Below are 11,635 nucleotides of genomic sequence, written 5' to 3' on the forward strand. Positions count from 1 at the left end.
TTTGCCCAAATGCCTTTTTGTTTGCGCTGATGTTTTGACAAAAACCTGTAATGCTTGCCCTAACACATCTCAAGCTGATACCGGAGAAACTAACTTGGTATTAAACAGTGTTTTATTCAAATACAAGTTTACAAAGCCATGCATGAAATGTATGTGTTACTAAAGGAGCACAACAAGATAAACTTATGAATGTGCTCTTAGAGGCAAATCAATTTTCTTCTTCTTCTTCTGCGTTCGATGTTGATGGCCGTGCTAAATCCTCAGACCAGTGGCTGCCAGGAAGTCCGCAGTCGACAAATCAATGAATTGGCGAACAATATTGTAAAATCATAATTCAAACCAATCAAAACAATTAGAATAACGAAAACAAAACCAGTACTTCAACAACAACAGCAGCAGAGAAGCACACACAATGGAGTAATACATATATAACGAGAGAAAAAGAAAAAGACTGAAAGAGAGAGAGAGAGAGAGAGAGAAAAAGAAACAGAGAAGAGAGAGAGAGAGAGAGAGAGAGAGAGAGAGAGAGAGAGAGAGAGAGAGAGAGAGAGAGAGAGAGAGAGAGAGAGAGAGAGAGAGAGAGAGTGCATCCACTACATAACAATACAATTTCTAACAAAAATAGCAAATCATTCAATCTTAACAAAACCGTTTACTGCCAAAATAAATCTCTGAATCTGATAAAACATCGCTTTGTTTTCAGTGAGTGACTTGTCGCTCTTGCCGTACATAACACACACAAAAAAAACAGTGATATCATTATAATCTGGCAAAGTCTTGATAGTGGTCGCTCTGACATTCTCATGTAAAGGACAGTCAAATAAAAAGTGTTTGCAATGTTCGATATGAAATCCGCACCTGCATGAAGTGTCATTTGTCAAATGTCCCTTGAACAAATCGCCATTTAAATCACTAATCTCTAATCTTAATTTGCAATGGACAATTTCAGCTCTTCGATCTTTCGAGTAAAAATACGTGGGAATAACAGGGTCATCTCTGGATAAGAACCTTTTAAAAGAACCAATAGAAATTGTTTGTTTTACACTGTCAGGAAGTTAATTCCATAAGGAGTGTTGAAGAAGGGAAATTGGAATGGAATATAACTCGAGAAACACACTTCAGTGCCTCATGACAGTGTGTCAGATCGGATATTTGTCAACATGCCTTCTTGTTTACGTTGATGTTTTGACAAGAACCTCGCGTTTAGCTTAGAAGTACACGAACTAATAGACCTCAAGCTAATACAGAAAAAACTCAATCCAGTGCAAGATATATAATGTGTGAGGTTGTCTGTGTGTCATCTCATCTTCGTGTCTCGCGCGCTGCTATAGCAAGATGTGACATGGAACCCCTGCGTTTTAAACACCAGCCAGAGCATAAACGAATACTAACAGGCCTCAAGCTGATACCGGAAAAACTCAATCTAGTGCAAGATAATGTGTCAGATTGTCCGTATGTCACTTCGTCTCCGTGTCTCCGGCGCCGTGTTGACAAGGAACCCCCTGCGCCCTAAACACACTCAGTGCATGAAACTAATAGACTTCCCTACACCAACAACCAGGGGTGGAAAACGGAATCCTCTTTCTCTATTGTCTGCTCATCCCCTTAACTCCGTGTAAACGAAAACTGAGCCCACATTGTCGCATCGCCCTTGTCACCTCCGGACGCTTTTGAGTCGCTCCCCGTGCGACGATGTTGTGAGGCGAGCTCTACGCCTCATTTGACCCATTAGTGTCCGTGGGGCGCTGAAAGGGGCGAGGTGTGCGTGTGGTCATTGTTGTAGCGGCGTGCTGAGCGCTCAACGGTGTCAGTCTCTACCGGTTGCTTACGCCTCACCAACTTTCAAATCAGGTTTTTCTTTGCCCCCCCCCCCCCCCCCCCAACCCCATCCCTTTTCTTCCCGCTCTTCTTCCTGTCTTGTCCACCCCTTCGCCCTTTCAGTTCTCCTCCTTTGCACTCAACTGGTGTAACGAGGTGTGGGGATTGAGAGATCATCTTGTGTTGAAATCTTGTCCACCCAAACAATTTAATATGCTGGTGTAGTAAGCCTATTCTACAGGGTGGTAGAGGTGATGGTGGGGGCGGGGAGAATGAGCGGAACAGGTAATGGTTTCGGATCTATGTATACCCCAGGTTTTGTACGACTTTAATGCCGTCAGATAAATCGAATCAGATCAAGTAAATAGAATATAGTCAGAAGAGCAAAGGAGATGTAAAATGAGTTCACAGAAAAAAGAGAAGAAGACGGAGGAGGAGGGTGATGACGACGACGAAAAGGAAATAAGTAAAACTCAGGAAAGACAAAAAGAAAAGGTGAGTGTAATGAGGGAGGGGGGGGGGGGATGAATGCGAAAGGTTGGGTGAAGGGGGGCGGTGAGGAGGAGGGGTGAGTAAGGGGGAGCAGAGGAAATGTGCAGACATACGTGAACGTTTCAGAATACTACGGTGTCAAGAAATGTGCGCAAGTGCCTCAAAGATTGCCGCAGAACGAAACTTTTAAATTAAGTTTAGTAACTGCTATAAGGCAGCTTTGTTATAAGAACAGTTCAAGTCGAAAATAGGGGGGGGGGGGGGGGTTAGGGAGAGAGCATGGTATAGAATTAGGACACTAACCTTGGGAAACACATGTCGGTTGTTTTCAGGGTAGTTTTTATTCTGACATAGAAAAAAAAAAACAACAACGTGATGTCACCGAAAACTTGGTGGTTTCAGGAATGCACGGACATAGCGCGGCAGGCCAACGTAGTAATCTGGAACAATCCAAAACAGTTCTGTGTCAAACGAGCTCATCAAAACAAAAGGCCATTCAAGTGTATTAGTAATGACTACCTTTGTCGTTTGTAACATAAGGTTAATGTCTCATGCCAGAGAAAGCAAACTCAAAAGAAAAAAAACATTAGAAATATTGTTTTTCTGACACTGCAATCGGATGGATCCGCAATGCTTCTTGAGACAAGCGTGAACCAAAGACGGTAGGAGCTTACCCTCTTTGCGTAAACTGCAAAACTTGGTCCCTCCATTAACTACATAGATCAAAGATATTCTAATGCTAAGCGTAGCAGGATAATAATTATCTTGGCCTCCACTTCTTCTTCTTCTTTAGGGACAGCAGACGCTCTGCAGTATTTCTTGACCCCTCCCCCGTGATGAAGTCCACACAGTCATAGCTGAGATTCACATTTTATTTGCTTCTTTTTTTTCGTCTTCTTCTTTAGGGACAGCAGACGCTCAGTATTTCTTGACCCCTCCCCCGTGATGAAGTCCACACAGTGATAGCAGAAATCCACATTTTCCTTTCTTTTTCTTCTTCTTGTTCGCCTCCGAGAAGGTCTATAACCCCGAGGCCAAAGAGAGTTGACAGTATTGAAAAACCGCCCTAAAGGGTCTGGCGAGGGAACGCGCGACTCTGATGCTCTGTTTGCAGCCTGCCAGCGGAAGTGTTTGACACAGGCTTGGACGAGATATTATTCGCAAAAATTACCGCCCGGCCCTTCCAGTTTACCAGATTTCTCGGGACCGACACTCAATGGCTTCTTCGGAGGGGAACGATGGGGGAGGGGTTGGGGGATTGTGGGGATAACGGAAGATTTGAGGGAAGGAGCGAAAAAGGGGATTTTCTCTCCGTTTTACTAACGACTCTGGCTTGAAGCGGGGGAGCCATAATTTGCAAAGATGATGACATTCTAGCGGCACCCCTATAGTCGCTTGTCTCTTCTCCTTCTTCGCCCTTGGCGGTGGTGGTTGTCTGGTCGCCAATCCACCCCCCACCCCCACCCCACCCCCACCCCTCTTCCCCTCCGGTCGAAACGACAAGAGACTGAGAAGACTAGCGGGGGATAGGAGTACAGGGGGGGGGGGGGGGGAGCTATGGAGAGAGGCGTTATGCGTCAAAATTAATAAGCCACGTCGGCGAAAATTTGGGCTCCTTAGTAAATTAGATCAAGTTTTCCCCCCCTAAGCGGTGAATCTAATCTCTCTGTTTCACCAGTCAATCCTCTCTTGCGGACCAACAGCGGAAAACGGTCCAATTGTCAACCACAATTTCAGATCCTACGGTGGGGCCTAATGCAATCGAAGAACAATCAACTTAGCCTGGTGTTGGAGGAGCAAGGAAATGATTAGACGGTGATTGCGAAACTGGTCCTGGCTCCGTCTTCCCATTTCTCCGGCAATTTAAGGGATCACCCCGGATCGATATATTATATAGGCCTTCCATCCTATACCAGGCTTTACCGACGCACACATTATAACATCGCGTTCAACTGAGTGAAAAAAGATTGGTGGGAGGTATATGATGCTTGTGTTCCATTCTTGTGTCTGCGGGCCTTGCACAACCTGCTTGAAATTGTGGGTTTCGTCCCATTTTTAAGGTGTTCATCCATTTTTAAGGTGTTCAGTAGGGAATTTTAAAACGTTTCATGTGTGAATTATTTGAAAGGTGTCAAAGCTGTTGCTATCTTTCTTATAGTTAGTTGTTATTCCTGCTGGCTGTCTTTCTTTTACTTTAATTTTTTTATGAGTGCGCTCTGTTGTCCTCTGTTTTGGGAAATTATTTGAGAACATCACATATAACAGAACTAGGTCAACGTATTGCTCCAAAGAGTTGTCACGTGATCGACCCCTCAGCTCTTGTGACGTATAAGATTTACCCATTATACCATGTGTTATGTTAATTTACAGTGTCTCTCAAGACCTCTTTTTTTTTTTTTTTTTTTTTTTTTTACCGTTGTAGAGTTTCCAGCTCCTCAGAAGGGCACTTTTATCATTAGAGTGCTTTGTTGTCATCGACGCGACTATTCTTATATTTCTTCTGTTTCAAAAACTCCACTGGAATGTCACCCCTTTGTAATAACTGGAATCTCTGAATGTCCCGTCATGTGCTGAACTGACTAAAAATAAAAAAAATCTAAAAAAAATTAGTCTCTCTCCCCCCCGCCCCCCCACCCCTCCCCATCCCTGCCATTGCTTCCATACTCTGCATCTTCAGTCCGAACCAGTCAGTCTCTCACCCCTTTAACCCTTCATTTCTTCTCTGCGCATCGCGGAACGAGTTTCCCAATCTGATCTTTAAGGATCTATCAATCCTGTGTTTGCCGAAAATTGTCTGAGAGTGTCAGCTGCATAGAGGGGGGAGGGGAGGGGGGATGGGGGCTAGGGGGACAAATTCTCGGAAATAGCGGGGGGAAAACGATGTCGAGACTTGTTCACAGCCAGTCTAGTCCAGTGATTGGATTAAAAGCAGCACCTCTTCTCGCCTTTTCTCGGTCTGGGCGAGAAGATTCCTCTTCCGTGCTCCGTGTGCGATATGAGTTTGCAGTAATGATGGCTGATGCGTTCTTTCCCCCCTTGTCCATGCAAGGGTCTGGGTGAGATTTAGTTTCATATTCCCTCCTTTTTTTGCATAACACCGTGGTCGTGATCTTGTGTGTAGTTCAAGAGATTGGAAGAACAAGTTAGAGAGGTGGAAATAGCTGTGATTTTTTTCTCCATTCCTGTGCTGTACAAGATCCTTTGTTCACATTGTGTAGTTTAAGATCATATACGTATATATGCATGCACTCAGAATTTAACTATATTATCTCTGCAATGATGACTTATAGCCAATTAACAACTGTTCTTGTTATTTTTGTAGGGATATATATTGGAGGGGGATGGGGGAGGGGGGATCAGTTATACTGTAGTACGAGTCATTCACTGCATACGCATCCTTGTCAAAGTCAGTTTTCTACCCGGTGCCAATATGACCGCTAGGCATTCAAGGTTCTATATTCATTCACTCCTCTAGATCCATGCATGTACATAGGAATGTCACCCCATTATCCAGCTATCCCCCTTGATCCACTTTATTTTGATTGTCCGGAAAGGTATTCGTATTGCTGTCATCTTATGCAATTTCCTGTAAACAATATTCAAACGTCAAAGTATAAGAAAGCACAAAAGCAAAACAACGCACACTGAGTGTTGTATTTTATATAAGAAATTTAGATTTGTCATTGAATAAGAAATATGATTTGGTTGCATTTTGCAGAATTAAATATTCAACAAATAAACTTCGTGTGGAAGTTTTCAAAATAAGAGACACACCAGCTCCTTTGTGAATGTACGATGAACACTCATCCCAGATGGAAAACGCATCGATTCCTGTTTATCTGGCTGTACCGGTTCGTGTTAAACAGTAACTAACCAGCAAAGAACATAGACATTTTTTCCACAATAAAAACCAAATCATTCCTTGAGAGTTGGAACGTACAAGCAAAATACCCGATCAACCATCGGCTTCCCCATTAGTGAGAGGTCTCATCAATTATTCAGATAAAACCTCAGGAGAGCTTCTTGCTAATACCTGTGTATTTCAAAAGCCACAGAAATAAAAGAGGAAAATATCATATGCCTTCGCATCTTAAAATCACGTTGCTGGTCCAAACTCTCGCGAGACTTGAGTAAATCCTTCAGATATGACACCCAGACACGCACGAGAGTGTCGGTCTTGTGGTCTCGGGAGCCAAGAGCATTATGATCCGTCAGTCATTTTCATCTGAGGAAATCACTGCTCCCTCTGCGCAGAGGCCGTTGTATCAATTCATTGTGTGTGACTATAGTCGTAGGACCACGTCAGTTATTACCTTTCGGTTTGTGATAATGAAAGAGGCTGTGAGTACACTCTCGAAATGTGAGCGATTTCTTCTGAAAGCACATACGTTTGGAAATACTGTACAGCACTGACTTGCAATCAAAGCGCACAAAGTCTGTCTTGTCGAAAGAATCTGTATAAAGAAGCATGACTTGACTGGTTGGCTGTTTGGTTCCTTGGTTGGTTCCTTGGTTAACTCCTTCGTTAGTTAGTCAATAAGCTGGTTATTTTTTTCTGGCCGGTTTACGTTTTTGTTTTGTCATATCGCGTGCATTGCTATTTAGTTAAACATTTACGCCGTTTATTCTTAAGTCGTACATAATTCATTTTCCTCCACCACCAAACATTGGGTTTCAAAAGCTTTACGGTGTCTATTGTGCTCCCTCAAGAGAGATCCATCCACTAATCCTTCCATATCATAAAACCCGCGAAACAATGCTAGCATTTTCTCATGCAATAGCAAAATGAACCCGCCTGTAGCATAATCCTTCCGGCTTGGAATCTACACACGGCAAACAATGGCGTCTTTAAGTATTTCCAGAGAGAGCTTCGACTAATCCTCAGCCGCAAAATACCCCCTGTGCTTCTGCGAATTCCCAAGACAATTCTGCCCTCTTCCTACCTTCATCCTTTTCAACTGTGACTTTCACACTTTCAGGCTTTATGCCTCTCTCTCACGGAATCGTGTCTCATGTCTGGCTCATCAGCAGCTAAATCTGGGCAAAGTAAGATGAGACCTCGCACGGAAACTTGCGGGTCTTTTTGCCGTGTGTGTGTCTGATCGTCCCAAAGTCGCTTCCGTGTTTCACACCCCGACGGAAATTAATGGTCGCTTTGGTGTTGAGTGCCGACTTCAAAACTCCGCTTACTCAACTTTTCATACAGACATTACGCCCCCCCTCCAAACACACACACACACACACACACCACACACACTTTTCCTTTACTTTCCTTTATTTGGTGTTTAACGTCGTTTTCAACCGTTCAAGGTTATATCGCGACGGGACACACACACACACACCAACCCACACTCACACCCCTTCCCTCACCAAAAAAGATACAAGTGTCGTGTTACCTGGGATGATTTATTGACCAAAAGTATCGATTTGGGGGGGGGGGGGGGATTTCTTGTATTGCTGTTGTTGGATTCTTTTTTTATTTCCTTTGTCTTTTTTTCTCTCCCTTTTTTTTATGGGAGGGGGGAGATGTGGTTGGGGAAGGCAACGAAAAAAAAGACACTAGCTCAAGGTGGGTGTTGAATACAAAAACAACAACAGAAGAAGTCGCGTGAAGCGATATAAAAACATTTAGTCAAGCTGTCGGCATCAAAGTAACAGATTAACACCATAAAACAGTCATCGCCGAGACTATATTAAGATAGTCTCGAGTAACCACATCAAAAGACCGAGACGGGTCACGCTCGTCTCCGCGTAGCGTGCGAACGCAGTACTTACTTAACCTAGTTTCTGTAATTCTGAGCACATTTTTAGAGTAAACATGACATATGTATATATTTTTGAATTCAGGAGGAATTGAGGAATACGATTCAATCATTTTTAAATCTGTCAGTGAAAGCTCGGTTTTAATGACAACTTTAATGAGCAAACTAATTAACTAATGTTTAAGCTGCCAAGCTGAAATTCAATCCTATAGTCCGGACTTTGTCGAAGATTGTTTTACCAAAATTTCAATCAATTTGATTGAAAAATGAGGGCGTGACAGTGCTGCCTCAACTTTCACAAAAAGCCGGAAATGACGTCATCAAAGACATTTATCGAAAAAATGAAAAAAAAACGTCTGGGGATATCATACCCAAAAACTCTCATGTAAAATTTCATGAAGATCGGTCCAGTAGTTTTCTCTGAATCGCTGTACACACACGCACACACACACACACACACACACACACACACACATACACACACACACATACATACACACACACACACACACATACACACACACACACACACACACACACACACACACACACACACACACACACACATACACCACAACCGGGTCAACCCTCGTCTCGATTCCCCCTCTATGTTAAAACATTTAGTCAAAACTTGACTAAATGTAACAAGTCGCGTAAGGCGAAAATACAATATTTAGTCAAGTAGCTGTCGAACTCACAGAATGAAACTGAACGCAACGCAACGCAGCAAGACCGTATACTCGTAGCATCGTCACTCCACCGCCCGTGGCAAAGGCAGTGCACGTGGAATTGACAAGAAGAGCGGGGTATTCGTTGCGCTGAGAAGGATAGCACGCTTTTCTATACCTCTCTTCGTTTTAACTTTCTGAGCGTGTTTTTAATCCAAACATATCATATCTATATATTTTTGGAATCAGGAACCGACAAGGAATAAGATGAAAGTGTTTTTAAATTGATTTCGAAAAAAAAATTTTGATAATAATTTTTATATATTTAATTTTCAGAGCTTGTTTTTAATCCGAATATAACATATTTATATGTTTTTGGAATCAGCAAATGATGGAGAATAAGATAAACGTACATTTGGATCGTTTTATAAATTTTTATTTTTTTTTTACAATTTTCAGATTTTTAATGACCAAAGTCATTCATTAATTTTTAAGCCACCAAGCTGAAATGCAATACCGAACCCCGGGCTTCGTCGAAGAGTACTTGACCAAAATTTCAACCAATTTGGTTGAAAAATGAGGGCGTGACAGTGCCGCCTCAACTTTCACGAAAAGCCGGATATGACGTCATCAAAGACATTTATCAAAAAAATGAAAAAAAACGTTCGGGGATTTCATACCCAGGAACTCTCATGTCAAATTTCATAAAGATCGGTCCAGTAGTTTAGTCTGAATCGCTCTACACACACACACACACACACACACACACACACACGCACATACACCACGACCCTCGTTTCGATTCCCCCTCGATGTTAAAATATTTAGTCAAAACTTGACTAAATATAAAAAGAACGAAGAGAAAAGGTTTAAAGGGGCAAGAATGCGGCGCCAAAACAAAAAGTGAAGGGACATGGGCTCACGGTGGCCGACATAGAGCATAACACTTGAATGCAACATAGAGGAGAAAGAAAAAAAAATTGAAATGGCAAGGGCTGGCTACCAAATCATGGTTGACGTCGAATTTCAAAATCCAGCACAAGAAAATACAGGAAATGAAGCTGAAAGAACTAAGCCTGGCCTCAGCATTGCTCGGTCTTCCACTTCCAACAAACGACGATCCACGCGACTGTCTTTGTACACACAAGGCCTAAACGTGGTGTGTCTAAACTCTAGACCACGTGTCCTGTTACAAGCAGACTAGTGTCGTGTTGGTGCGAAAGGGAGCGCAGGGGAGTCCGTAGAGAAGAGAGTTTTTTTTTTTTTACTTCGGCACTAATCCGCTCTCTTCGCCTTCCCATCAGGCCCTGCGCGGCTATATCTGATCGGAAGTTGCATCTCTCTCGCTTGTCACACTGTTCTCGCGACTTCTCGTTTTGCGCCATCCAGCTGCGAGACTCAGTGGAGGGTCCAGTTATTGGTTCTGCCCTGCACGCCCTGTAAAGGTGTGAGATATCGAGGATGCAAGTTTTGGTTGTCTTTATTTCTGATGTACGCCGTGAGTTGGAAAGGAAAGAGAGAATGCTTACTGTCCTACAGGCTAAATATTTCACCTCTTAAGGACATGCTATGTGTTATATGATAATTTGAGTTGTTACGCCCTAACGGCTTTTGATGATATACACAAGTGTATGCGTGTTTATGTGGTATCAGCCATTTGCACTTATGGCAGAATGACCGAGGTCTCAGTTTTACGTGCCATTGTGGTGACACGGGGGTGGTATATAATGGCTTCCGTCTCTGGGTCTTGCCGTTGACCCGTGTCCGTCCCGGCCCGAATTGCCGTGAGTTGGTCTGGCAACTTATTACAAATAGGTCAGCGTTTCAGGCAATCAATATTAAAATAACAAACAGAAAATCCCAAAGCAGAGTACTTAAAACGAAGAAATATCCGCTCTGAGAACTATTTTTTTTTTAAATGTTTTCTTCACGCCAATAAAGTCCAGATTTCCGCGAAACACGAAGTACGACGACGAAGACGAAGACATATGCTTCATATCGGACATCATGGCTGCAATAGGAAGTTGGGGGCTCTGTGCATGCATGGGAGAGAAAGTGAAGCTTTAATCAAGAAATAAGCCCCAATATGTTATCGATGCACATAACTTTTTCATGGCGTAGGACATTGACATTTCGGCATGTGCAGCAGACCTAGTTTTGATTAGAAGACTGGTTGATTTGTATCAAACCTGTCATAACTTTCATGCTGCATGTTCGCAGACCCTTTTTCACAATCCTCCGATGCAGAAGTGTGATTCCTTACATTAAGATTGGGCTTAGCTGGGATATTTCTGACGCAAAAATTGCAGATATCATCGACGCAAACCCTTCTCAAACCCAACTAACTGCTCGCATTTCGAGATTAATATTCAGTGATAGCATCCCAAAACAGTCGTGTTCTTGTCTTATCTACGTGTTGATCTTCCAATTTAAGACACGATGGATTAATAATCCTCACAGCTTTTCGCCAGATTTGTTACTTAAATCGTAATTAAAATGCTAAGCGCATTTGTGTACATGTTTACAAGAGCTATATAATTATGCAGCGGAGTGCATCAGAACTAACAAAAAGTTTACTTCTAACTAATTTCTGGTTAGAAACGAACATAACGAGTAAAGCTAAGCCCCTCTTAGGATTGTAAACAAGCGTCATTCGTTGAATTCGTATATATGCCTAAGCTGATTTGTCCAAAAACTGTGTTCATGTGTATGAGGCTTTGGCAGAGATGACGTTCTACAATGCAAAATTGTCATCATACATTGATATACAGTACATTTATCCAATATAGCAGTGATGTTAATCAGATCGTTCGTAAGTCATAACCTAAATGATTCAATATGTCAAAAGTGCTCTGGCTGCAAATAAGGTAAAAGCAGCTATGTTAAAGACCGAAA

The sequence above is a fragment of the Littorina saxatilis genome, linkage group LG17 (genome assembly GCF_037325665.1).
Source record: "Littorina saxatilis isolate snail1 linkage group LG17, US_GU_Lsax_2.0, whole genome shotgun sequence".
NCBI lineage: Eukaryota > Metazoa > Mollusca > Gastropoda > Littorinimorpha > Littorinidae > Littorina > Littorina saxatilis.